At 41.4% G+C, this 27,976-nt stretch overlaps 1 long non-coding RNA gene and 1 other non-coding gene across 2 annotated transcripts in view; both read right to left on the bottom strand.

Annotated features, from left to right (window-relative positions):
• Positions 1-27,976, bottom strand: part of LOC110260009 (uncharacterized) — an 822,333-nt gene that overhangs the window by 394,744 nt on the left and 399,613 nt on the right. The gene's annotated exons all lie outside the window — the stretch shown is intronic.
• MIR9789 (microRNA mir-9789) lies at positions 15,954-16,032 on the bottom strand. The gene has a single exon (NR_128469.1). It is a non-coding gene; the product is annotated as a microRNA mir-9789 (primary transcript).

Genomic DNA, 27,976 nt, shown 5'->3' with positions numbered 1-27,976 from the left:
TTACTCATTATGAAATAGATACTCTTAGATATACAAAATGGGTGCAAGTGAGTGTAAATATGCATGTGTGTGTGTGTGTGTGTGTGGTTTCTGTGGTTTGAGAACAAAGGATCTGCCAATGAGACAGAAACTCTGGGGTCTTGTTAGTCCCTGCATTAGTGAGAAGATGAATGGCAGGGGGTTCTTTGGACCTAATACTTCATAGCACTCAAGGCCTGTTCTGCTCTTTTTTTACCATGTGGGCTTCTGAAATGATAGATCATAACTATAGATCCAATGCATGTGGATGCAGATTGTATGCACTTAATATTTCAGGAGAAGTGTATGCAACCTAATCCAATCACTCTGAAAAATGTGGAAAATGGAAATGCATAAAGAAAGCTGCAGGCATAAAAGAGAATAAAGAAGAAATATTGGTGAAGATCTGTATGGATTAGGCAAAATATATTAATACATTCATGTAACATTTGAATATATATGTATATGCACATATATATTCTGATCTATGTGTGCTTATATATATTTAATATATAGTATACATATATATACTAGATAATTAATGTATTAAAACAAGACAAATCAGATCAGGAAATTTCTCTTTGAAGTTAAAATAGCTGCCCATCTTCTACTGTGGGTTTTTGTCATCTTCTTCATAAAGATCTAGAGAATTATAGATTTTAAATGAGACTATAGCCAAAGCTTTAAAAGTATTAGTAAATATTGGAAAGGTAGCCTACTTAGTGGATACTGTTGAATCTGGAGCCAGAGCTGGGTACATGGGTATGGATTTCAGCTCTGCCACTATTACCTCTTAGGCTCAAGCAAGTTACTTAACTTTCTCTTGGCTTCTGTTTCTTCATCTACAAAATGGGAGTGAAGGAGGGAGATAATAGCACTTACTATTTGTTGACAATATTTATTTTTGAAATACTTAGAATAGTGTTTGGAACAAATTAAGCTCTATGGTAGTGTTAGCTAAATAAATAAATACATATATACATAGTATTAATCCAGGAAATTAATCAAGAGAGATTTTGACATCTTTCCTACAAAAAGCAAAACATTGTATCCTGACGGTTTGATACTGGCAAACTACTGACTCACAGCATAGTGTAAATGTTGGCTAATGTTTCATACTCTGTCTGGATAACTTAGTCCTATGGACCTAGAGCAGGATGGCTGCATCCTCTTGGGTCTGCTTTCACGACACCAGGATGCTCCCTGACCATCTATCTGTCTCCTGGGATGAAGTTCTAGTCACCTTGTCTACCTTAGGTTTTCCTCCTCATCTTTCTCACACCACCTCATGGCTTAGCATAAATATTTTGTGGAGAAAGACACTTGATATAAATGACAGTGAGAACCACTGGATAGAATACAGTATGGAAAGTAGAAAAAGAGAGAGAAAGCCCAGGCCCAAAGAAAAATCTCAGCCAGCCACTTGGCCATGAAACAGCTGAGACAATGAGAGAGAGAGGGAGACAGAATGACTACTGTGAACAGGAAAGCTAAGACCTGGTCTCCTGGCCCGACTGTCTGAAGGCAGATTCAACAATAGCATTCATTCATTCCTTCAATAGTATTTACACTCCATAGAGGAAGAAACTAAATAATAAATGACCTAAATAAGTAAAACATACTAGGTCTTCAGTGATAGCACTAAGAGGAGAAAGGGCCAGAGGGTTAGGAAGTGGATGGGTGCAGGCAGTGGGGGTTCATACTGGGCACTCACCTGCCGTAATTTGGGACATGCCACACAGAGGGAGAGGCTTATGCTTATTAGACCACTTATCCTGATAATGCTATTAGGTTTTACTTAAATTGCTCTCATTAAAACTCCCCATGACAGAGTCCTGCCCTGACTTCTCCCTGCCATAGACCTGTTTAGAGATGGAAAGATGGACCCAGAGTCTTCTGATTCTTGGCTCCTCCCTGTGGGCCAGACTTTGCTCCACGTGGGATAATTCACTGAATGCAGAGGCATCATGAGAAACTCTGATGCAAAGTGTATCCCCAAACACCCAGAAGAGCCTTATCCTTGTCTTTCACAGTGCCTGTTTCTGATGGCCTGTTTTCTGTCATTTGGGAGGGTCTCTTTAGCAGAGAAAGAAGGCATTAAAATCAGAAGGGCATTTCCAAGCAGGGAAGCAGAGTACCCATTCTCTTCCACTCGCCTTCTTCATAATCAGGTTTCTTAGCACTCCTCTCACATTCTCCTCCTAGCTTTTTTTTGAGACTTTTTTTTTTCTAGTCTTTTTGGGGCCTGCACCTGTAGCATATGTAAGTTTCCAAGCTAGGGGTCAAATAGGAGCTGTAGCTGCCAGCCTATGCCACAGCCACAGCAACACTAGATCCAAGCCATGTCTGCAAACTACATTGCAGCTCATGAAATGCCAGCTCTTTAACCCACTAAGCAAGGTGAGGTATTGAACCCTTGTCCTCATGGATACTACTTGGGTTTGTTACCGCTGAGCCACAAGGGGAACTCTGAGACTTTTTTTTTAAGTAGTCTTAGGTTCACGGCAAAATTAGGTGAGGGCAGAGTTTCCCAAACCCCCTCACATATGCACAGCCTCCCTCATAAACAGCATCCCCCATCAGGTGGTACAATTGTTACAACCGATGAATCCACACAGACACATCATCATCACCCAAAGTTTGTTGTATGCATTAGGGTTCACTCTTGGTGTTATATATTCTACAGGTTTGGAGAAATATATAATCACATGAATCCATTATTATAGTATCATACAAAGTAGTTTCACTGCTCTAAAAACCCTCTGTGCTTCTCCTCTTCATCTCTCTTCACCCCAACTCCTCCTAGCTTTTTCTTCTCTTCTTGAACTTATTTTACCCTTTTTTCACTTTATCCTCAAAACCCCGCAGTAGTAGAAGGTTTGGGGAGCATCATTAGGTTTGAGGTCTCAGGAAGAGAATTTAGGTATGACTAGAAAAGAAGGACTGCCAGGGTAAGGCACCTCGGTCATGCCCCTCAAATGCTCACATCACAGCTGACTGAGCACATTTGTATGCAGAAGGCAGCATGATATACTGATTACAAACGGAAAGTCTGGACTCACAGTGGGTTCAAATCCGAGCCATGCTCTGTGATTCCAGGCAAGTTACTTAAACTCTCTGGTCCTCAGTCCATCATTTGTAAAATTGGGATAATGAAAATACCTACCTGGAAAGATAGTTTTTAGAATTAATAAATGAAATAATACAGGTGAAGCATTTGGAACACTGTCTGCTAAACCACTTAGTTGAAAATATTATTTTTGTTGCTATTTACATGGCCCTGAAAGGGGCAGAGACTCAGGGCTGTTGGTTTCTTTTGCCCATGCACAACAAGCCTTCAAAGCACAAGAAAATGGAAGCCAGCAGCTCTTTCCAGTAATTCTAGTGTTGTACGGTTACATTCAAGCCTGGTTCATTACATTTTTATATTTCCCCTGGTGGAGCAATTTAATAGTTGTCATGGTCATGGTGATCTTTCCGCATTGACCTAAGGTGGGGTCCCTTAGAGAGGCCAAAGACTGAAACAGTAGCGACAGAATTTAAGGCTTTTAAACAGTTTTCAGAAGATAGGGAAAATGCAAAGGGGTTTGTGCTAGAACTCTCCCTTTAGAAGAACTAGAACACAGTCCTTCAAGCTCCTGTATGTGTATCTGTCTCAAATTGTAGAGTGAAGCACATTTGGAGAGAAATCAGTCCTTTATAAACCCTCAGCCACATACTTTTAGGCCAGAAATCTGTGTGAAAAGTTCTCTTTGGAAAAGGAAAGATGAAAATAGCATATGAGAAGTGAGATCAGACTTCTTACTTAATAGGCCATATTGGTCATCCTTTGATGGCATTACAGTTCTGTTTTGAACCTTAGAATGAAAGGGAAAACTTGATGTCATAGCTTGTTCAAATAGAGTCGCTTTCATCTCATGAGAGGGAATTGGCTGTCTGGGTACAACTCGAGGATGGGGAAACAGCAATTGAACTGTGCAAAGTTATGCACGTCCAGACCATAATGGGGCTGCCAGGAGAAGGAAGGTGCTCCCAGGCATGAGAGAAGATGCCCTCCCATCAAACCTTCTGCAAAAATTGAGGATAATTTAATATTTTCTCAGGCATCTACCCAGGAATCCCGATTATGATTGACAAATAAAACTGAGAGCAATATCTGAAGAGCTTTTCAAGGGTCTTCAAAAACTTTTGGGGCTGGGCACACAAAGCCAACAAGAGCTTATGGTGGCTGTGTCTGCGTATGATGTTCACATGGATGGGAGAGGAGAAAGTTGGCTCCCCAGTGTATTCCAGAGATAGGATGGGGTGGTAGGGTAGGGTGGAGTGAGGAAGAATATTGGCTGAATCCAAACAAATGGGTTTGTATGTAGAAACAGAAATGGAATCTTGCAAAATACACTGTAAGATTTTAGTCCAGAAAGAATGGGGATTCTGGACCTCAGATTGAGGATCAGGTGCTTCTGTTTCCCTGGTGCTCTGTGGAAGCATCTCTATCTAAAAACATCCAGGGTAGGGTTTCCTGCCTGAGAATTCTGTTTCTCTCTCTTAAATATAATGATTTACCCTCCCACCTCCCATCACAACTGTTTGGACCAGGAGTGGACATATGACCAGGGCTGCAGCAGCTTCCTTCTCCCAGGAATATGAAATAGGGAAACTAGGATCTGCATGATTTTGATGTGGGGAATATGAGCTGAGTAGTCATGCAGATTTGCAGGCTAAGGCCACCATTTGAAGGCAGCAGCAATGGGCCATGTGTAAGCAGATATGTAAACTGAGAAACTGATCATCAGAGATGAAAATAAAGCACCGAAGCAAAGAGAAGCAGGGAAGAGAGAGAGGGAATGAGAGAGAGGAGTGAGAGATATGCACTTCTGCTTCCATTTCTCTGAGCAAAGCTCTACCAGTACCTATAGGTTTCATGAGATCCCCATGAAGTCTTTTAAAAACACCTACTTTTTAAGAGCATATTTATATAGACTCTCTTTCTACCACATAATTCCTAAAATAAGTGGTAAGTTGTATTAGATACACCATGGCATAGGTTTTATTTTATTTATTTTTTATTTTTGCTTTTTAGGTCCGCACCTGTGGCCTATGGAAGTTCCTAGGCTAGGGTTTTGAATCAGAGCTGCAGCCACTGACCTACACCACAGCCACAGCAATGTGGGATGCAAGCCATGCCTGAGACCTACACCACAGCTCACGGCAATGTCAGATCCTTAACCCACTGAGCGAGGCAAGAAATTGAACCCACATCCTCATGGATACTAGTCAGGTTTGTTAACCCGCTGAGCCACAAGGGAACTCCCTTGGCATAAATTTTAATACAGCTTGCTGTGATTCAAAGGGCTGCTCACCACCACATAAGGGTTTAACTGCATTAATATAGGGCAACTGTGAACTACACAGGAGTTCAGATGATGAAGAACTTGTAAGAATGCGAAAATTAAATGGTTATCTGTGTGTTAGACACTGAACAGCTCAGAAGAAGGATTCTCTTTCCAGCATTGTTACTTGAGAAGTTAGCAAGCATGTCAATGCACTTAGGTACCACAGTGATAAGCACTGTGTCAACCCAGAGAGGGAGATAAAAATCACCATGGATGATGAATGCTAATTCCTACCTTCATCTGTAGTACAATTGGCTTTAGAGAACAAAGTTAGGTATCTTCTGGTCCCTGGAGACAATCCCTCTGGATTGGGGCTTAAAGAACATTACAAAGGACTTTCTTGGAAGAAACACAGGGGATGCATGTTCTTGTCTAGCATGAAGGATCTGCTTCTAATTTACTAATCATCCCATTAAAAACCAGATTGGTATTCTGACATGTGCAGGTATAATTAATGAATAAATATGTGTGAATATCCATAAGTGACTATGGTATGGATTTAATTGTCAACATTCATTGAACAAACATTTAGGGTATGGGAGATTTGGTTTTGAGTTCTGCCACTTTATTAGCCATGTAGATGCTGTGTGAGTCTTATATCTCACATCAGTGAAAAATAGATCATAATATCCTCTTTGTTGGGTTGGTGTGAGATTTCAATGACATAACATTTGTTAAGCATAGTACATAGTAGGTATTTAAAAGTGTGCCATGGAATCTTACTCCATACCAAGACTTTCACAGATTAATCATTAATAAAATCCTAAATGTAATCATTTTAATATAATACTCAGTAGTAGATAGAACTATCTTAAAAGAATTCCTTCTAGTCCTATCTAATGTTTTACTCCCATATATTCACTGATATCTACATAAACCTAGACTACCTTAAATAAGCAATCATAGAACATGAAGAAAGAGCTCAGGACCAGCAGCTCCCATGTTCTTGCCATTATGTAGTTGGCTGGAAAGAGTAACATGGCTCACTGCAATTTTGAATATCACAGTGTTAATTAACTTTTTTGTGCTAATAAATAATAACCAAACTGGCACTTCATAAACTCTTCTCATCACTTTTCTTCTTTAGGTCAGCCTAAAGTGATGTTCTCCCCCCAACTCGGGCATCTTTGCTTTAATCAAAACCCACCTTTGCCCACCCTCCTGGAGATTACTGCTTTCTCTATTTTACATCTTCCCCATCCTCAACCACTAGCTATTTTTCTTCCCCAAATTACACCAAATCATGAATAATATGGCTGACCCTTCTTGAAAAACCACCCCACTAACTGAAAATACTAGGAAGGGATCCTCATCCTATTCTGAACTGACCAGTACCTTAGTCAACATTTTCCTGTGAACTGTCCCTTGCCGTTCAGACCAGAGGAGCTTTCTTTCTTTCTTTCTTTCCCACTCCGCGCCTGCCCCAACCTCCCCAATAACGATATATGAGATCACTGCCCAAGGATATTCCCTCATAAAAAAAGGCACCGTGGAGCTGCCAGTAGGGAGCTTCTCTCCGACAGCAGACGTGAATGTTAGCGAGACAGCCCAGCAAGGCACACACACACACTTCTAGCAGTGGCTTAAAGGATAACAGCTTTGTGCTGGGCACAGGTCAGGGGAACTTTGGTTTGGAGAACAGGTGGGCTACCTGACAACCAGCAGGCAGTCTTGCCTTTGACTACCGCCATTTTCAATCAGGATGTTTGGCAAATCATTAGTGTCTGCTAGTTATTAAACAGAGGAAAGTTCAAAAGCACACGCATGTTTTTCTCCCAGCTTCCCAGGTGGTAGCTGTTTTAAGCAGCAACCTTTTCACTTTGTGCAGCAAGACTTGTAAACTTCCCGTGGCTAAAACCGTGTTTTCTAACTGAGTGCCCACAACTGAGCTGCAGCCTCGCAAGAGTGAAAAGCCCATATGTGAATGTCTGTCTGAGCACTTGCCATTCCCTCTCCTTGCAAGTTTATTGTCGAAATTACTGAATGTACACAAATGACTGCATCTGAAGGTGAAATTTGGTGGAAAAATAAAGATATAATAGGATTCTTTCTTAAATAATTTCCTGGTGCGATGTCTGTCTGAAAAAATGAAGTGAAATTATATGATGTCAAAAAATCATGTTTCAAAATGATTGACAACATGTGAATGTTTTGCATTGTGAAATGAGGTGGAAAATTTTAATTGCATGATGGGAGGACATAATATTTATTAGAACCTTGTAACTACAGAGGATTGCAATGAAGAGGACACAATTTTAAATTTGCCGTTAATACATCAAGTCTAAAACTTAAATGAACATGCAGGAGTAAAATCCTCTATTAAAGCCTTTTCTTAGAGTGTATGATTAAGTTTTCAGATTCTAATAACTAAACAGGATCGACATGTGGGGCACATCCATGTCCTGACAAAGAGGCTCGCTAGCCTGCATTCATATTCAATTGCGAACAGTGTTACCACACAACACATGCCTGGGTCAGACAAAGATAAAACTGATCCTCAAGCGGGGCTCTCAGGAGAAGTGCTTGTTTTGCTGGATACCGAGGACTTGTAAAGAATGCAGAGAATGGGGGAAAAGACGGAAATTAAACACTGGAGTGAGAAAAAGATACGTAAAGGCATATAGGCATAACCGGCAAAATAAAGATCTTAAGCCAAATTACTTTTAACTCAACTTTTTTTTTATGATTTTTTTTTTTTCTTTTTTTGTCACCCCGTGGCCAGGGATCAGATCCAAGCTGCAGTTTTGACCTATGCCTCAGCTGTGGCAACGCTGGATCCTTAACCCACTGTGTCAGGCTGGGGATTGAAGCTGTGTCCCAGAGTTCCAGAGACACCACCAATCCTGTTGGCACCATAGCGGGAACTCACCTTTAACTCAAATGCGAATGCAAATTACTCAGCTGAGGATGGCAAAAGGCATCCACATTTGATGGTCTACTTATCAAAGGATAAGAGGACCAGGGGTTCCCACTGTGGCTCAGCGGTAACAAACCCAACTAGTATCCATGAGGATGCAGGTTCAATCTGTGGCCTCTCAGTGAGTTAAGGATATGGCGTTGCTGCAAGCTGTGGTATAGGTTGCAAATCTGGCTCTGATCTGGCATTGCTATGACTGTGGCATAGGCCAACAGCTGCAGCTCTGATTAGGCCCCTAGCCTGGGAATTTCCATATGCTGTGGAAAGACCAGATTGGGCAGATATTACGAAAATGATAACAGTGGCCTAGCTCCTCCTAGCAGATAACCTCATAACCCTCAATTCCTTAATAATAAAGAAAAAAGGGTTCTGCTTCCCCATAGGAGAGAAATGGTATTAGGGCCAAGGCGGAGGCAGACTTCCCCAGGCCCTACTCTCCCACTCTTCCATTTGACTCTCCCAGAAGTCAAGAGCTTTATTGATCAGGTTAGAGACTGTAGGATCACTGTCTTTCCATTCTTCCCCAAATACCACCACTCAAGGAAATGCTGCCTCTTAGCCTATTATAGCTGTAGCAATTAAAACTCAAAAGAGTCCTTTTCCTTTTTTTTTTTTTTTTTTTCCCAGAGGAGGGAAGGTGGAGTATTGCCAGGGACATCAAAAGTTGTAGCATCAAGATCATTATTAATATTATAAGAAAAGAGAAATTAAAAAAAAAAAAAGTTGTTAAAACACCAAGCAGAAGAACAGAGAATGATAGGAAGCATTGCCCTCTCTCCCCCTCTCTCTGAGGTTGATGCTGGTGCTTCACATGAATATGGCAAGGACATAAATCACTGAGTTGGAAATCCTAGAGGGTCAGTGAGTGGGTCTATAACTAGTGGAGCAGAAGAGGTCAGAAATTAAAATGGTTAGCAATGAGCAATAAGAAATCTGAGCAAGGCTTAAAGAGGACTTGGAAATAGATACTTTATGGCCTCCTTCTTACAGAATGAAGAGCTGAGCTGAGAGTAAAAGAACAAAGATTTGGCTAAGAAAAGAGAAAGTCACCATCTTGTGATCCATTTTTCTCTCATTTCCTATGTTTTGTGTTTTCTATTTACTCCAGTGTCACAGGTACTTGAAAGCCAAACATCTGATAATATGCACACAAATGTACTCCTTCTTTTAAAGTATCTTTGCTTTCTTGGATATGATTAGTGGATGAAAAATTCCTACTAGATAAATACAATAATATGTTCTCATATAGCCTCTACATTCATTGTTAGCCAAAATAATTTTCTATTCTGGCAGTAAGAGTAATTGTTCCAATAAAATTAACACCTCATCTCATGTGTATAACGCAAGACCCAAGATTTTAAAAATGCATCTTTTCCTTCCGAGAGAACAGAGTTTAAATAGCGTGAATTCAAAACTTCAGAGGTTTCTAAATTGCAAGCCACCGAAGACTTATCTTCCACCTGCTCATATTGTTTGCTGCATTCTGATCAGAGAGGGATTTTGTGTCTCTGAACCAACAGATATAAAGTGCACAAGAACATCACAAAGTAATTACGAGTTTATGACATCATCTTAATATTACAAGGGAGAGAATGAAAGACCCGAGAGAAACGTGCGATTTCCCTTTTGGGAAAACATTAATGGATGCTTACAATCTGTTTTCTTTTGTTTGGATGTTACAACCAATAATACACTTTTATGTCTATAAATAAAGACTAAAGTTGAATAAATCCAACAAACCCCTGAGCCTGCAGCTTGGAATCTTGATTCACATTCAAGGCCAAGATTTATGAGTCACTCGCAAAGAATAAGTTGAAGTTGCAAGATTTGGGGGGAAATTATTCCACATGGCGATTATTTGGGGGAGTGATTATGCATGCACACCTGATCATGGTGTCACCTGTTCCAGCTCGTCCGACATGATAAAACATGGCAATTTTCTCTATTTCCCTTTGCTTGCACAACAGAAACTGATGCACACAACCTCACACCATTCATTTTTAAATGCGCCTCCTTGTCAGGGACAGCCTTCGATTCCCAGTTTAGCTCTGACTTCTGGAGGCATCGTGTGATGATTTATGTAAATGTCTGGACAACTGTACAGGTAAATGAGGAACACCAATGCTAATGACCGATAGTAGAACATCGTGGATTTCTGGAAAGATCTTTCCCATGCAGGTGGATGGGCTTTTCTCTTGGATCGTATTTCCCACCTCCACCCCCACTCTCCACACACTTGCTTTACAAACTTCAAGCCACAATTTAGGGGCACTGGAAAGTCCGGGGTTCTAGCCCAATTCTCCTGGACAGGAAATGTCTTCAGAAAAGGGTGGGCTTTCCTTCCCTTCAGAGGAGCTTCCCCAGTGTTTAACTCCCCTTAAATACTTGCAACTCTTAGAGTGATGGGGCCTCAGCCACCTCCCCCAGGCAGTTCACTTCAGTGCCTAATTGCCCTTACTGGGAAGAAATTTTTTCTAATGTCTCCTAACCGACATTTTCCCCTTTCCTTAGTTTCAAGCCGTTACTTCTTATTAGACCATTCTCAACCACTGCAAGCAATCCCCTTCTTTCCTGAAAATTATTATTGCTCAAATATTTGTAGACAGTTAGCATAGGCTTCCATCTCTCCAGCTCCTTTTCCTGAAAGCTTTAAATGTTATGTTCCTTTAACCTTTCTTTATAGGTCATCTCTTCTAATCCTTTTATCTTTTTTGTCACCCTTCTCTGAGTTCTCTCTAATTTACAGTATTGATGTTCTCTTTATAATGAGGTGCCCCAAACAGTATGCCGTGCTCCATAAGTGGCTGCCAGGAGAGGCGTGATTGCAGAAACTCCATTTTCCTATAAGCAACACCCCCCTTCTATGCACTGTGCCTCAGTAGAGCATTTGTCTTTTTCACAGCTGCACTACATTATCTAAATACACTATCAGTCCCAATTCCTTCTCCCATTTGTCTCTGGAAGACATATTCACCTAATCCAGTGTTTTACTTTGCTTCCTACCCGCCCCAGCCCCCCAGCCCCCAAACCATGATTGTTCACAACTTGAATCCAAAACTCCTTGGGCAATTAAAAGAGTTTTAACTCCTTCAGTTATCAAGGCTCTAGTCTATAATAAACTAGACACAGGTAATCGTTAGCTGTGACCCTTTTATTTACAACGCCATCAGATTGGGTTTATTTTTACAGCATTGTTAGAGATTAAGAGCAAAGCTTCTGTCTTCATCACATTGGTTTTACTGTGGGTTAGGACCTACGGTGCCCCACTTCATTTCCTGAGACCCAAGCAATGAGCACAGAATCATTTCTAGTAAGTTCTGACTCTGATTAAAAAACAATCTTTATGAAATAGAAGCTAATAAAATTGCTTTCCTAATTACCCTGAGCTAGTTCATTTCCCAGCAAATATAATAAAATAGAGTTACTTGGCTCCGATTCACAAAATCTGAACCCAAGCTCATTATTAAGGCATTTAGCAAGGAAAAAAGCATGTGTGCATAAGATGCTGTCCCATCAAGCAGAATGCAAGAAACCTTTTGAAGTTTAGACCTTTGAAGTTTGAAGTTATTGCTGCATTTTTTAAATGCAGGTATTCCTGCCAGGAAAAAATATATACATTGGAGTCATTTATATTAATGGATCAGAGTACCTATACCAGTGTAATATTTGGAGGAGGTTTTTTTTGTTGAGAACAGCAAATCTATTTAAGAAAAATATTTAGATCCTTCGCATTGTACTTGCTAATCTGTGGGGCTATTATACAAGGCAGAAAGACTTTTACGTAATAGAATAGAGTAACTCATGTCCCAAGGCTATTTCTGCCATGACTTATGCCACTCACAAATCTTTTTCATCTATTTAAAACGTGAGATCCTGATGACTATAAATGTATGAAAATGTTTGGGGATTGTTTTATTTTCCTCTAAATGTCCTATCATTCATTAACATGGACACCATTTGCTAATATTTCTAATACATGCATGAATACTCCACTAACGGAGGTTTAAAATGCTCCCATTCTCAGGGGAAAAAAATACAATTACCAAAATTAAGAGATACTTTAAAGAAGAGCATATGTATTAACCAAAGGGGAGATATTAATGTGGCAGAATCAGGTAGGTCAAAGGAGGAAATCTCTCCTCTGTTCTGCAATAAGACACATGAGTTTTATGTGATATTGCCCATAGAGTTACAGCTCAGGGTAACTGTAACATTAAAGTAAATACAGCCAGGACTGACTCAGGAACAAGAGCCAACCCCCTATAGCCAGTACTAGGGATGCTAAAGTTTTCTCTCTTCTCTTTGGGTATTTGCCTGAAACCAATCTCTTCGAGCTTAGTCTCGAAAAGCTGAAACCTGGAAAGAAATTGCCTCTGCCTTCTACCAGGGAGTGCAGCTCTTCTTGGGAAAATTTGTGAAATTCCACCCCCTGGGCAAAAACCATGGCTTTTTGTCAATATGCCCCGGGTGGAAATCTGACATTTCCATAATGATATGACAGATTTCCATCTGGGAAAACTGCCTTCTGTTTTCACAATGAATTTGAAGCAAGAATGAAAAATCTTTCACTTTTGTCTATAAAACTATTTGAAAGGAAAAAAAAATCTGTACTTTTCCTGCCTTGAAATAATGGATTGGGTATTAAATGAGAAAAATCTGTAACTCTTTTGAGTTCAATCAAATCATCAGCGATACTTAGAAAGAGAGGGGAACTATGTGGAGAAGAAATCCTTCCGGACAAATTTGTTACTGTTTTTTGATAGTTACTAGCAGATGAAAGGAATAATGTATCCCTAGCAATAAGTGAATGTGCATCGATGGCAGACAGCTGGAATTTGAAAACAGACTGACATAGGGCATCCGTAAGTCTATTTTGTGAAACTGGTTCTAATTGATTTCGATGGGAGTATTGTCATATGGATTGAAAATTTGCTGAAAGATGATAAACAAAGAATTGCAATGAATGAAAAGCAAAGGGGATGACACTGGGGTTAATGTGAGTTTTGATCTCATTTCTCATTTTTAGAAATGCAACAGGAGAGGAGCAACCTGGACAGAAATGGAATATGCAAATGTACCAAATGAATGGTGCTTCAGTTGCCAATGAGAACTGAAAAATGAAATCTCCTTAGAGAGGGGAGAGGGAAATAGAAACCTATGAAGGGCCTGGAAAAGCTGGACACAGGACATTTTAAGAGGAAACTACCAAAGACACAAAATGAATAAGCAGCTCACTGGCTATTGAAGATTGATCTCCACTCAACATTGGAATCACTTGTTTTGTTTTGTTTGCAGGGGTTGGGGGGTGGGGTGGCACTCTCCTGGCCCTCCTCTTCCTGAAACTAAGTCCCTGAGTGACAATCAGGGGCTCTGGAGGGTGGGCTGGATTTTCTTTTCTTTTCTTTTCTTTTCTCTTTTCTTTTCTTTTCTCTTTTCTTTTCTTTTCTTTTCTCTTCTCTTTTCTTTTCTTTTCTCTTTTCCTTCTTTTTCTTTCTTCCTGTGGGAAGTTAATTATCCCAGACTCTGAGAAAAATAGACTGTTTTCCTTACTGCCTTACTGCCATAACACAAATGAACCTTGCACTTTCTTCTCACCACCTGAGAAGGCCATGAGCTGGTGTGGTTGCTCTGAGTGGTTAGCAGGGTGTGTTGGTGTTTTTAGTTAAGATCTATTGAGTCAGACCATCCTGCAAGTTTGAAGGCCATCGGATCGACAGTAAACACAAAACAGGACGGGGTTGCAGAAGAAATCAGAGGTGAAAGGGGTGGAGGAAGTGATCTGCTGGGGAAAGGCTAGTGCATCCCGATGATTAACACCAGGCCGGCATGCTGAGAGAAGAACGACACAGACTCGGGGTGTGTGCGGCATCCGGGTTGCCGGCACATTCTAATGAGCACGATGGTCAAATGCCCTGGGTTTGCCATATGTTGTGGCCATATGCATATCTGGTGAACCAGATGCCCTGCTTTTCTTTCCCCATATTGCACCATTTTTCTCACAGCATAAAGACAGGGCTTAAGTGAGAAGCAGGAGGGGGCAGGGGGTGGGCAATGATAGCTTGTTATTCCAAAAGGTTGTTGGACAGAAAACGTCCGTAAATCCATCCGTGTTCTGATTCTGTTTTCAAATATTTAATGAGCACCTACTAGGTTCAAGAAGAGCTTAAATAAAACCAGAGTGATACAACCGTCTGAGTTTACTAGGGAAAGGTTAGAGATACCTGTGTGCCTGAGGCAGTTTTTCTCACTAAGTCCTTTTGTCCTTCAGGAAAAGGGTATGATGCCATTTGCCATTTCTCATACTCATAGTATCTCTAAGGATGGACAGGGGATCACTTACACATGGCCATTTTTCCAATTGTTCCCTCCACCTGGAAAACTCCTTCTCTACTCCAATTTCTACCTCTTCTTCAATGCCACTCTTTGATTCATTCACTTATTAGATATTTTTAACTTCCTTCTAAACTGGCACTATTTAAGATCCTGGGGGTACCAAAGTAAGCAAAAAGGACACTCTCACAAACTTACACTCTAGTGACCCAGACAGTACTCAAGTAATAAAATAATATGTAATTATAACTTGGATCTATGCCATCAAGGCAAAGTATTAGGAGCTATGAAAGTGTGAGATAGAGGCCAGGCCCATCCTGGAAAAAGGAGGCAGCATCTTGAAGCCACCTTCACAGGGAGACCTTTCTGATCCTCCAAGCCAAGTGTGCATGTGCGCTGCTTCTCTCTTTCCGATTCCTATGGCACATTGCTAAGCCCTTAACAAAGTCCATCTGTGCTATTTAGAAATCCATCTGACCTTCCCAACTCGGACAGCACAGACTACATGTCACCCACCTTTGCATTCTTAACAGTGCTCCACACACTCAATAAATATTGATTGAAGTCTCAGTTCCTCATCAACAGAGAAAATAAATATGAATAATATAAAACATCAGGTAGTCCAAAAATCCTTATCGCTACTTTTTGCCATGTCTACGCTACCCCAAATTGCACAACAAGCTCCTGGCAGAAACGGAGCTATTCTTCTGACTCCCAATCCACTACAACTCATTGGCTTATAAGTTTGAAATGAAACTGAATTTAAAATAATTTTCTTCAAGCATCTTTTGGTTCCCCTTGAAGTTAAGTCCAGCCATCCTAGAGCACCAATACAGCAAGGCTTGGAGTTATTACTTAAGTGAATTTCTGCTACGAACCATAGTCAGCATGCTTATAAATCAGCCCTATAAACAGTCCATTACATATGGCAAATACTCCAAGACCAATTGTAAAAAGCTTGATTTTCCTTTAGCCATATGTTTTCTGAAAAACGAAAGGGTGGGGACATTGGAAAAGGCTAAGGAAAATGTCCAGAGGTTTGATTCAGGTACAGTCCAGATATTTTTATCTTTATCTTTGTTCACCTCCGTCACAGACTCAGCAGAGAGGAGGGTCTGCACACAGGGAGTCTAGCGAGGGGCCCCATGAGATCTTTTTATTTAGGATCATGGACCATGGTCGCTGAGTGGGAGTTCCTATACAGGAATGCAAGGGAAGTAATGGTAAAGCCTCAAAACAAACAGAGTGAGTCTATTTGCAGAAAAGTACAAGTTGTATAGTACAAGTCTGTTCTTTAAAATAATCTGAAGGAAGCTAAACTTAGAATGACTAATCAGGTTGCCATTCCATCTTAAATTTCCAACAGAAATTTCCATTCCTCAGGTCACTGAGTTCTGGGTGGCATCCCAGCCTAGTCCCATTAAACCCAAGTGAAGACAGGATCCAGGCCCTGGTAGCTTTGATTCCAACATTCTATCCTACAAGGAAAGGTTTCCTTAGCGAACAGGATTCTACAGATCAAGCGTTGGTCCTTTTCGTGGCAGAATCTAAAATGAGTCCTCAGTATCTTTTCTTCAGGTATTTGCAGAACGTGAGAGAGACTGCTTTTGATTTTCTGTAAATGGGTCATTTCTCAATTCCTAATTTAGAAAATTCATCCTTAATATTTTCCCGCTCTGGGTATCCAGCAGGGGGTTTGGGTGAGGGAAGTGTCAGAAGAAATATTATACCTTAAGTTTAAAAACATATTTAATTATTCACTTCTATTTTTTTTAAGGACTTACATTATGTATCAGTGTAACAGAGTTAGTTCCTGAACCCTTTCTTTGGTTTCTTAATTGGACATTTTATAGATCTGGGGGCACACGTTCAATATGTCTAGGGAGAAAAATCTAACTAGCCAATAATATCAAAATAGGACTGGAGCAAGGAAAGACTCTCTTACACCTGTAATCCTTCTGTTCTACTTTTCTACAGTTTTTTTTTTTTGGGGGGGGGTGATGAGGGAAGGAGTGAGGACCCAGGGTCTGCACCAGCAAAATAAATTAGAGAACTGAGGCAGCTAGTGTAATAATCCAGTTCAAAAAAAATTTGGTGACCTGAATTTTGCAGACTGGATGTCTAATAAGCTCTCTTACCTGCTAATGGTTCTATTCTCCATGCCCTTGTCAGCGTAGGGTTTTCTAAGTCACATTTCTTCGGTCAAAGATTTTAGGTTTGGGATCAGGTTATTAACAGTACAGTCTCTGCAAGCACAGCAGAGGAAGGAGAAAGACATGCCTTTCCCTCCACTGACAGCGTCAGGAGTCTAACAGTCAATGGGCTGCCCAGAAATAAAAGAGGACATTTCTAATGTGAATCTAGATAAATGGCCAGTTGTGTTCACGCTGCCTGTTGGCAAGCAGTCCTGTACCAAATGCAACCTGTGAGTAAGTGTTATCATTTGGAGAAAATAAGTGTATCAGTCAGGGTCCCAGCAGGAAACACAGTTGTCTCCAGATGGTTTTAAACGGGAGACTTCAAAGAAAGGGCTACTGACCGAGGAGTAAGCAGAGTTAAAGAAACAAACAAGGGATGAGGAATGAGCAGAGAGGCTGGGAGAGACTGGGGTTAGCAGGAGGCCCAAAGGTTGAGGGCATGGGGGTGGGAAATATTTTCCTGAGATTAGTGAGAGCTGGGCCAAGGGAGAGGGACCATGAAGCTGGAGCTGGAGTAATGCAGGGGTGCAGCTGCCACTAGAGATGTGCATTCAAGGAAGCAAGGGAATGGGCAGACCCCACCCCTACTCCCAGTGCAAGCCAGTGCCTTCCACTGGCTGAGTCCAACCAGGAGCCAAGGTCAGCCTCTGGGGACAGAAGCAGGATGTAAAAATCATAGCGTGAATTCAGGAGTGGGAAGCAAATGAAGCATCACTAGCAGAGTCAATAATAGTCTATAGATCATGGGATGCTCAACTATGACTTGGGCTTTAACCTACCTGAGGCACAGGCAGTAATGCCCACATCTCTGTCATAAGTCCCCATATATCCCTCAGCCAGCACTATGCACTCTCACTGTCCAGCCTCTCTCCCAATACCCTTCCCACTCTCCCCCCCATTTCATCCTTCTCCTTTAAATGCTAGTATTTGTCAAGGCTTCACTGACCTTATTGTCCTCCCATAAGTCCCAACTACCTCTACTCCTTTAAGCTCTTAGCAGAAAGTAACACCTACTGTTAGCAGTTGGTAATTCTTAAGTCTGCATTTTTTCATCCACTAAGTGAGTAGTGATTGAGCTTATTAGGTATGAGGAACTACACTTCATGCTGAGGATACAATGGTGCATTAAAAGGACAGCCCAGTAACACATACATGTATAGATTCTTTTTTCTCACATTATCATGCTCCATCATAAGTGACTAGATATAGTTCCCAGTGCTACACACCAGGATCTCATTGCTTATCCATTCCAAAAAACCAGCTATAATATAAAAAATAAAAAACATTATATAAATGGGAAAAAAAATAAATCCAGAAAAAAAAGGACAGACCCTGTACCCTAGAGCTTTCAGTCTAGTAAGGTAAACAATGGTAAGCAGAATAGTCACAAAAATATATATGCAGTTACAAGCTATGTTAATAAATAAAAAGTGCCTCGAAACTATATGGCAGACAAACCAGATCTGTAGGATATGGATGACTTTTCTCAGAAGTGATGCCTGACTTGAGATCTGAATGATGAGTTGAAATTAACTAGACAAAAGGAAGTTTGAGAAAGAGATAGAGAGTGAGACTTTCAGTGGAAATAGCATGTGCAAAGGGCCTGAGGGAGGCAAAGTTGTGTTGTTGTTTGATAAACTGATAGAAAATCCACAAAAAGGGCCATGAAGAACCAGGCAGAGGCAGGTCAATAAAGCTGAAGTCTCATTCTAACACATCTATGAGCCTTAGTTTGACCAAGTTGCTAAAAACTTAAAGTAGTCCTACTGAGAAAAAACATGAGGCTACAGCCTATTTAAGTGCATGTTTCACCACTGAAGCCTTATAAAGACCACATTCATTTCCACAAATCTCCTTTCCAATAGTCACTGATTTGCTGAATTTTGTTAAATAGCCCATTTCCCTGAGGCAGAGAAAATATTAAAGTGACAGGTCTCTGAGCTATAATATCCTGTGAGTTCCTCATATTACTTGATTATTCAAAGAATCGAGAGGCTAAAGGATTGAATTTGTTTGAAAGAACAATTAAGAACTGAATGTTATTGTTTCATTCCCTGTCTAGATGTTCTGTTTGCTTGCAGGGCTCTTTTGGTTAGTTTAGTTTGGGTTTGTTTCTGCATTTACCATGGAACAAGTTTTGGAAGCGAGTGAGAGAGGGCTTATAGGCAACGGGTACATGAAAAAGGTGAGAAAACAGTAGTGACTGCTCCCATCTTGTTCACAGCCTTGTTTTCCTGGATCTCCAAAAAACACAGCCAAGTTCTCAAACCAAAGCTGTTTATTACCTTGTGCTCCCCCTGCTGGTCCCAGGCTCACAGAACCAAGGTGTTTATAGAGGTGAGTCTCCAAATTCTACCCCCACCTCTCTGCCACTTCTCCTTCAGGCACTTGCAGCAGGCTTCCCTAGCCCTACCCACAACTCCAACGCCCATTTCTCCAGTACTGGAGCTCTCCTTTCTCTGAACCCCCAAAGCATGGATTATCTTTGACCCTTGAGGCAGCAAACATGCTTATGCTATGCTCTCTCTTCTTATCAATATATTCTCTTTGACCAGTCCAGAAATTTCTCCAGGTTAGCGACCATGACTCTGATTTCTTTTGAATTCCAGAGCACCATGCTCAGGACTAGGCACACAGAGGTGGATTAACCATCAGAAAGAAACGCTCAGTGAGCCTGAAAACAATTAGCCTTTGAGAATAAAAAATACGACCATGTCCAAGCTCTTATTTATTTATTTATTTATTTATTTATTTTTGCCCTTTTATTTAGGGCCACACCCATGGCATATGGAAGTTCCCAGGCTAGGGGTCGAATCAGAGATGCAGCTTCAGGCCTATGCCACAGCCTCAGCAATGTGGGATCCGAGCCATGTCTGCAACCCACTCCACAGCTCACAGCCTTGCCAGGTTCTTAACCCACTGAGCAAGTCCAGGGATCAAACCCACATCCTCACGGATACTAGTCAGATTCGTTACCAATGAGCCAGGACGGGAACTCCTTCAATGTCCTTTAAAAGAGAATTATCACAGACAACATAATGCATAATACTCTGTGTCACCAGATGCTCAATTAATATTTATTAGGTAATGTTGTTCCTTCTCGCTGCTTCTTCTTTCCCATTGCTGATGGAGAGACCCAAAATTTTTGATGAAGAGCCTATATATTAACACAGCGCGCGCACGCGCACACACACACCCACCCACACACACACGCACACACTTCTCCAAACTCTTTCCTCTTTAAAAGATAAAGCTCCTTTTTAACACAATGACCATTCTACGTCCAGGGAAAGACCACAGGGTTGTGCAGCCCACAAGGCTGGCCAGGTGGAGTGGTCTCCCATTTCTCTGGTTTTGAGGCCCTTCAGACTTTCTGTCCTAACCCAATACCTCAGGTTATGGTTTCTTTTTTGCTGATACAAGCTCCGGAGGTGTCCCCATGGAGATATAAAAAGGCTTCTGGTTTCTACTTAATAAGGAAACTTGAAAATATACAAGACCCTAAATGCATGGCCTCTGAGAGAATTGTCCCATGGGCCACATCAGGTGTGAGAAATAATTAGGAAGGGCACTACCATACCTGAATTAAATTTAATATTATATTTACATGCCTGCAAAATGCTGTGGCCAATCCTCAACTTTTTAAATTCTGTCTTTGTTTTTCTTCTTTTTCTTCAATATAATATTCATACAATTGTTTTGTACTCTCGACTTCCCTAGGTTTGACTATATTATTTTTTATGCTTAATCTTCAAAACAACCTTGGACAGTAAGCATGGGAGAGAGGATAAGTAGCTTGCCCAAGGTCACAAAGCTAGTTAGTGGCACCACCAAGGCTAGAATATAAATAGCCCTCTTTACCCAATTGCCTATCTTAATACAGATCTTTAGTGCCAGAAATATGAATTACAAAGTATGGGATAGCTGAGTCAGGGAGAGAATGTATCTAAGTCTTTTGAGGGCCAACAATACCTTGCTGGCCCCCAAATTATCAGTAAGACCCTACATTGGGAATGCATTTCCAACTGGAGTGCTTCTATCCATGGGGCTTGGATAATGGTACTTTCCATTTATCTGATTGTCCACAAGGGCTGAATAAGTAAAGGGATGCTTATAAAGTACTTGGACCTCCCCAAGTCCTAAGTGCAACGATGATGATGTCAGCATCCAGTGCAAGGTAGACTGCTTTACATCAAGCAATTGTAAATACTGGTGGCATCTGTAATGTCTAACTGGAGCAACTTATGGGTTCTATTCTTAACTTTGATTTTGACTTGTTTCTGGGCCAGTAAGTTAGATCCCTACCCTTACCTTAATGCACTTTTTATAGTTTAATTTCCTTTTTGTGGTGCTGTTTGGGGTTGGAATTTTTAAAAAACAATATGACTCAATTGAAATCAGATTTTTCCTAAAGAAGTCAAACAGATCACAGAAGGGCCCAGTTTGAAAACTCTGCCCAGAGCTTGTGGTCATTCCATAGAGAATGCTAGTCTTCCTTTGCTACTCTTTAGTTTCTACCTGAATGATTTGTTTTTCTCACCTTTATGATGGTATAGTATTGGTGTTGATAAGCAAAGCTTCTGTAAGTACATAAAATGTATTAGTATCACCCACAAAAACTTTGTGGGTAATTTTTTTTTCAGCCCCTATTTAGTCCTTTCTGATCATATTAATTCTACTCTTTTCCATGGTTAGGGCTGCCAAGATAAGAACATAGAGATCTGAATCTCTAAGGAAACCTGTTCATTTGTAGACAGGACCAGCCAGCAATACTTAGGAAATGGGCTTAATGACCCTTCTCTGCTGAGGCCATAGTCTATGACATCCCTGGTAAGAACATGCTTTAAGGATCTCCAGGAAATGAGTGTCCTGCACTGAGAACAAGGCATGTGCTTATGCAAAAGTGGAGAGAGTGTAGGTAGCTCATCCCTTGGCAACATGATTTCCTCCAAAGAGAATAAGACTTTAAAGAAATTGTGGGGGTGGGAAGAGAACTGGGGATGGACAGAATCCCAGGAGAAGGGGGTCAGAAGAAAGAAAAAAAGGGCCTAAAAGAAGGTCTTGCCTCTTCTGATTCACTTGACCTTAGAAATAATGCTTAATCTCCATGGGTTTCAAATTTGCTCTATCGGTAGAGTGGGAAATATACTAGAATGCATTTCATAGCATTTTTGAGTATGTCAAATGATAACATACAGAACTCAGTAGATAGATAACTTGGGGTTTGGTGGGTGGTCTGTGCCAGCTTTGGCAGTGACGACAATGCTGTTGCAGGGACAGCCCCATGACCCCAATCATCCTGGGGGCAGCAGTGGAGAAGATCAAACTAGAGAGGTGACACACACAGGGGACAAGCTCCGCTTCCAAGGCATTGCCCAGAGTCGTCTCTGGGGACACTCATATCTCAGTGATGAATTCATGACTTAATGAGATCAGACGTGCCGTATGTACACAGTGCCAATTTTTTCTTTAAAGTTTTCATAAATGGACATCAGCTTATGGAAGAAAGTTTTCTAATGCCATTAGTATATCTTCCATGCTGCACAATTAGTTGTCTGGAGGGGCATAAAGAGCTGTGAGACAATAAGGGGAATCATGGATTAACAAAAGAGAAGTTTACATCATTCCTCCTTGAATAACCATTTTATTCATTTGCTGAACCATTTTAAGAAATCCTTTCTCTAAGATCAAAAAATCTTGGAGTTCAATTCATGGCTTGGCAGTAATGAACCTGACCAGTATCCATGAGGATGTGGGTTCAATCCCTGGCCTTGCTCAGTGGGTTAAGGCTCTGGTGTTGCCATGAGCTGTGGTGTAGGTTTCAGAGGCTGTTCAGATCCCGCGTTGCTATGGCTGTGGCAAAGGCTGGCAGCTGCAGCTCTGATTCGACCCCTAGCCTGGGAACTTCCATATGCTGCAAGTGTGGTCCTAAAAAGAAAAAGAAAAAAAAAGAGTCTTGGCTCTTGAGTTGGATGGAGATGGTGAGAGGGTGTAGGGAGGAGTGAGAATTCCTTTGAATGAAGATTACTTACAGAACAAAGCTATGTTTAATTGCTCTAATTATTTTTCAGTGAAGCTCCTCAATGATGGTTAAGGATATTACCAAGAATTTTCTTCTTATGTGCAGGTTTCAGAAGAATTCAAATCATTCAAGAGGTACAGTACCATTTCCCCATTCTCCATCTAAAAAAAAAAATCCCCCAGGTAGAAGACACAATAAATTGGATTTATTCTACAGAAAAGAGACCTTCTATTTTAACTTTTTTTTTTTGTCTTTATTAGCGTTGAAATGCACCATGTACTTCCAAATCTGGCAACAGGTTTCTGACACTCAATATCACAATCTCTGTATATTAATTAGTTTTCGAGACCCCCAAGTAATAAAAATCTAGTCATTCAAGGTCGCAGTTTGACTTATTTACAATTGACAAATAACTTGGCAAACTCTGCACTGAGCCATTCCATACAATAGAGAATATATTGTCATTCAAGTTAACAAAAGAATCTTTCTTTGCCATCTCACTACAATGGCCCTGCAAATGAACATCGCCTGAATAAAATCCTAACCACATTTTCACTCTCATTAACCACAGTAGGGTAGCACACAATTTGCCTGGCTCCTGCTTAGACCACTGTGCACCATTTTAGTAGCAGCAGTTTGATGGGTTTTATGGCAGGTGATATATGGAGTGGGAGTTTCGGGAGTCGTAAACAGAAGGCACTGTGTATCACAATGTGGTTTAGGGATATAATGACTGTGTTGTAAAGCAAGGGATGACAATACTGCACTAGGCTTGGGGTACTGAACCAATAGACCCAACAGCTCAACATAATTCAAGTAAGAGTGAAAAAATCCTCTGAAGGTGTGTGTGTGTGTGTGTGTGTGTGTGTGTGTGTGTGTGCGCGCGCACACGTGCAGTGTTATAGGCCTTCTTCTAGCTTTCATTAATTACTTCGGGTGAATATGAATAGCAACTACTAAAAATGAAATAAATCTGTATCCCTCTGACAAAAAAAAAAAAAAACATTTCTCTTTCCTTCTAGCCTGATCTTTTTCTGCCCTAACCACGCTCAGTGGCAAAATAATTAAGTAAGCAGCTAGTCTTGGTACAAGGAAAGGAACAGCAGAAATTTAGAGAGATGTCTATGGAAGAGAGAAAAAGAATGTCATGATAAACTTTCTTTTCTTTTCAGGAGAACCCAGCTCTGATGGCAGAGGCTCCAGTTCTGCCTGACTTATGAGGTCCCCTTCTGCCCAGACAGCAGGGAGATTTTGAGGGTTCAGGAGGTCTCCAGATACCTTCTGTTAACCTATCCTCTATGGCCTCGGTGCCCGAGGCCCCGGCTGTCTCTAAGTCACTTCTGATCACTTTCTCCCAGAAGGCTGGGTCTGATATTCTCCAAACAAAACTGGCAACATGTGGCCTCTTTCGAAGAAAACTGTATTGAAATAACGAATGAGAGCTTGTGGTGACTAATTTGCTGTGTAGCCTTGGGCAACTCACGAAACCTCTCTGAGTCTTCATTTCCTTTTGGCACAATATCCTACCTCACTGACCTACTGTGGGGATCATGCCAGGGAATGGTTTGAAATTCTAAAGCAGACACCAATATAAATCACCATCTTTATCACCATCGTTGCCATCACCTCCCTTATCATAGCACCATCATATACAATGAGGTATTATTGTGTGTTTTGTCCTCATTACATTTCCCCTTCCTTGGTTCTCAAAGAGTAGTCAGGCTATCTGTGTCCCCTCATTTTAGCAGAGGATTGTAAAAGCTGAAAGTAGAAACTACCTGCAGAAAAATCCCTACCTCACTTTTTCTTTTTTCCTCCCTAAAAGTTTGAGCTCCCAGAGACACAGGGAAAGAAGCAAATACTTTTGAGCTGAGAGGTTTCTCAAGACTGAGAAAGGATTGGAGGGGAGTGGGACTCCAGGACTCTGCTGCAATGCAACAGTGGTGACACCAATGGGAGGTGACAGGGCCACTGGTAGGGAGTTGGCACAATGTACTAAAGAGGCTGCTCCTAGACTGGAAGGCTCCCAGTCTTGGCAAAAAATGTGGTGCCAAAGAAGCATTCGCCAGACTCAGATAATCCAATGCAGGTAAGGATGTGAATGATACTTGGGTAAGCTGACACCAGAGGGGCCTAGAGAAATGCCTTGGTCTCCATCTCTCCATCAGAATGAGCTAGAATGAATTTCTCATCCAAGTCGTGCCTATAAAACAGTGCTACACACATGTATTTGTGGCCTAAAATTCAGATCTTCTTTCCTATCACCCTGGATATTTGTATCAGGATGAGAAGCAGACCTCAACCATGGTTGAAGTTATACAATAGTAGTCTGCAGCAATACTCCCATCCGTGTTTATGTCACATTTGCCAATTACTCCTTCGAAGATTTGACACAATTGAGGACACCCAAAAAGAATAACCACAACCCTCCCCACAAACCGCACAAAGGAGGGGGTGTAAGAGCAGAGGCAGCCTCATTAGAAAGAGCTCTCAGCTTCCCAAGGGAACTGCTGGGAGCAGGACATCTCCTTTACAAAGCTCAAGTTCCAATGCACTTTTATAATATCTCTGCCGCTGCCTCATCCTGCACTGCCCTTGATATTTGTAGGACTAATGGAGACACATCCCGCGGCACCACAGCCCACCCCAGGCCTCACGTCCTGATACCAAACTGCAGCCAGGCATGTGGCCATGGTCTGCGTGGAACTGCTGGGGCTGTCACTTCATTTCCTCCTCCCTTCTTAACTAGGAAATGACTGACCCACGTGTACCACGTATCTATTTATCAACAGATCATAAGCCCAGTCTTCTGAGATCTTGTGACAGGTCCCATTAGCTGTGAGCTACCCAATAATGTGTATAATCAGTTGTTAATGGCACTATGCTATTCCGTGATAACTGGGCCATTAGTGAGTGTCAGTGCAGTCGCCCACCTGACTGATACGTGGCTTCAGAGAGGCTGCATATTTGCATTGGTGATGGTTCCCACACAGGTGAGAAGTGGGTGGGTGCCTTTCTAAATTACCCATTTTGGACACTTCGTGTCCCTTCATAGTCTATGTCTAGGATTCCTATGGCAAACAGGCTTATGGGTGCTTAGGTAATAAGGCGAAACAATATGTCATGGGAAATGATAAGACTGATCCAAAAACAAATAGATAGGTCCCTCTGATCCTCAAGGTACTCTGAGTCACAGCAAGATAACTGATACTTTGGGGACAATGCTAAAACTTCAAATTCTTCTAAAAACAGATCTCCTCAATGCCATTCTACATATAAATCTCCTGTTAGGGTCCAGCCATAGCTGTCCTCTGTAGCTGTGCAGAAACATTAACAAGTCACACAGTTTAGAATTCCTTTCTCTCTCTCTCTCTCTCTCTCACACACACACACACACACACACTCATTCACACTTCTTTTCAAAAAGAAACATCTCCACTACAAAAGCTTGGGTTCAGTTTTCCATGTTTATTCCAAGACCTCTTTGGTTTCCTTTATATGTGTTTTGCATCCATTTCACTTAAGGGACCAGGAGCAAAAAGTACGAAAAACCTACAGCAAAAGGGAAAAGTGCAAATCTCTGACATGAATTTCCCCTTTGTGCTTACTCCAAAACCCATGCCCATCACCCGGACAGGACAACCTCCAACTTCAGCCCAAATTCAGACACTTCAGAAGTGTTCCTGGAGTAGACCTTCATAGGTCAGAATTTGATTTATTTGGCAAAGGAAAGTTTCATTGAACCTAGAAATCTGTCAACTGAATCCAGCCAATGCTCAAATGATTTACATCCACTCTACGTCCCAGCTCTGCCTATCAAAGGCCCTAGAGTTTTTACTGCTGCCTCCATAAAAAAGAAATTTAGCACTAAGGACTTGCCAAAGGGTCATCGCATGTTGTTGGAGGGAAATAAAAAATGAGATATTTGTAAAGTGCAGGGAGAAGGGATGAGGCTCAGCTTACATTCTCCCTCCAGTCTGGCTGCCAAGAAACTGAGGCCTGGGTCTATTCTTTCCGGAAAAGTCATTTCCTCAGAATGACGGAGGAAACAGAGGGACTCCCAGGCCTCGAAGGGGAGGAGGATTCCTGACTCAGCTTGGGGACCACAGGGAATGACAACAGCCCTGGTCCAAATTCATCCCAGAGTGACAGGGCTTAGGCTTGGTATGTCACAATCCAGCAGAAGTGGGATAGAGAGGCCAAAGCTCTGACTGTGAATGGCCCTTAACATCAAACCACACAGTTCAGACTCCTTTCCCAAAGAGAAGTGGATCTAAGACACATTCAGAGGCATCAGCTGTACCAGCTCCAACAGAAAACAGACATCCCAGCCTAATGGCCCAACAGTATAAGGGCAGAAAAGATGAGAATGTGGGGAAGGATTCCTCCCTTGCAGTCATTCATTCATTCATTTATCAAGGAAAAATGTACTTAGTGTCCACTTCATCCCACACACCGAAGCTCAGGATGCAGAGATGAACCAGTAAAGCTGCAGCTTCTGCATTTCTGAACCTTGTAGCAGAGTGAAGACCCCTCAGAGTTTGAAAGGTGAGCTCAAGGGATAGGACGAATTAGGGAGGATCTAAGCCTTCACAATAAGACGAGGCGGCTGTCAATACCTCTTGATGAACTTACAATGTTATACAATCCCACATCCTGGTTCTGCCTGAATCTCTGCTTGTTCATGAATGTACTTACTTATTTAATCACACATGCATTTATTCAGTCAACCAATATTTATTGAGGACCTAGTATTTTCTAAACATCATGCTTACACTCTAGAAGTATAATGCTGAGCAAAACCAAACATGATTCTTGGCTTTGTGGACCTTATTAATAGTTAACTGCAAGTAAATGTAGAATTTCAACTGCGTAAATGACATGCAGGAGAAATTCACAGTGCTCTGTGAAAGCCTGAAACAGGGAGGAAGGGTTGATCTGATCAGGGAGATTAAGGCTAATTTCCCTGATGCTTGACTTTGGGAGGATGAGAAGGTGTTTAGTAGGCAAAAGGGGGGAAGGAAGAGTGCTCCAGGCAGAGGTAACTGTAGCCATCAGAGTGGGGTGCTCTGTGGTCAGTAGCAGGACTAAAGTAGGG

This window comes from Sus scrofa, chromosome 3, assembly GCF_054392235.1.
Source record: "Sus scrofa isolate SSC_HxYL_T2T_F1_AM1 chromosome 3, Sscrofa_HxYL_maternal_Yorkshire_Landrace_v2.0, whole genome shotgun sequence".
Lineage (NCBI taxonomy): Eukaryota > Metazoa > Chordata > Mammalia > Artiodactyla > Suidae > Sus > Sus scrofa.
The sequence above is the reverse complement of the archived record's forward strand: the minus strand, read 5'-3'. Positions and strand labels throughout refer to the sequence as shown.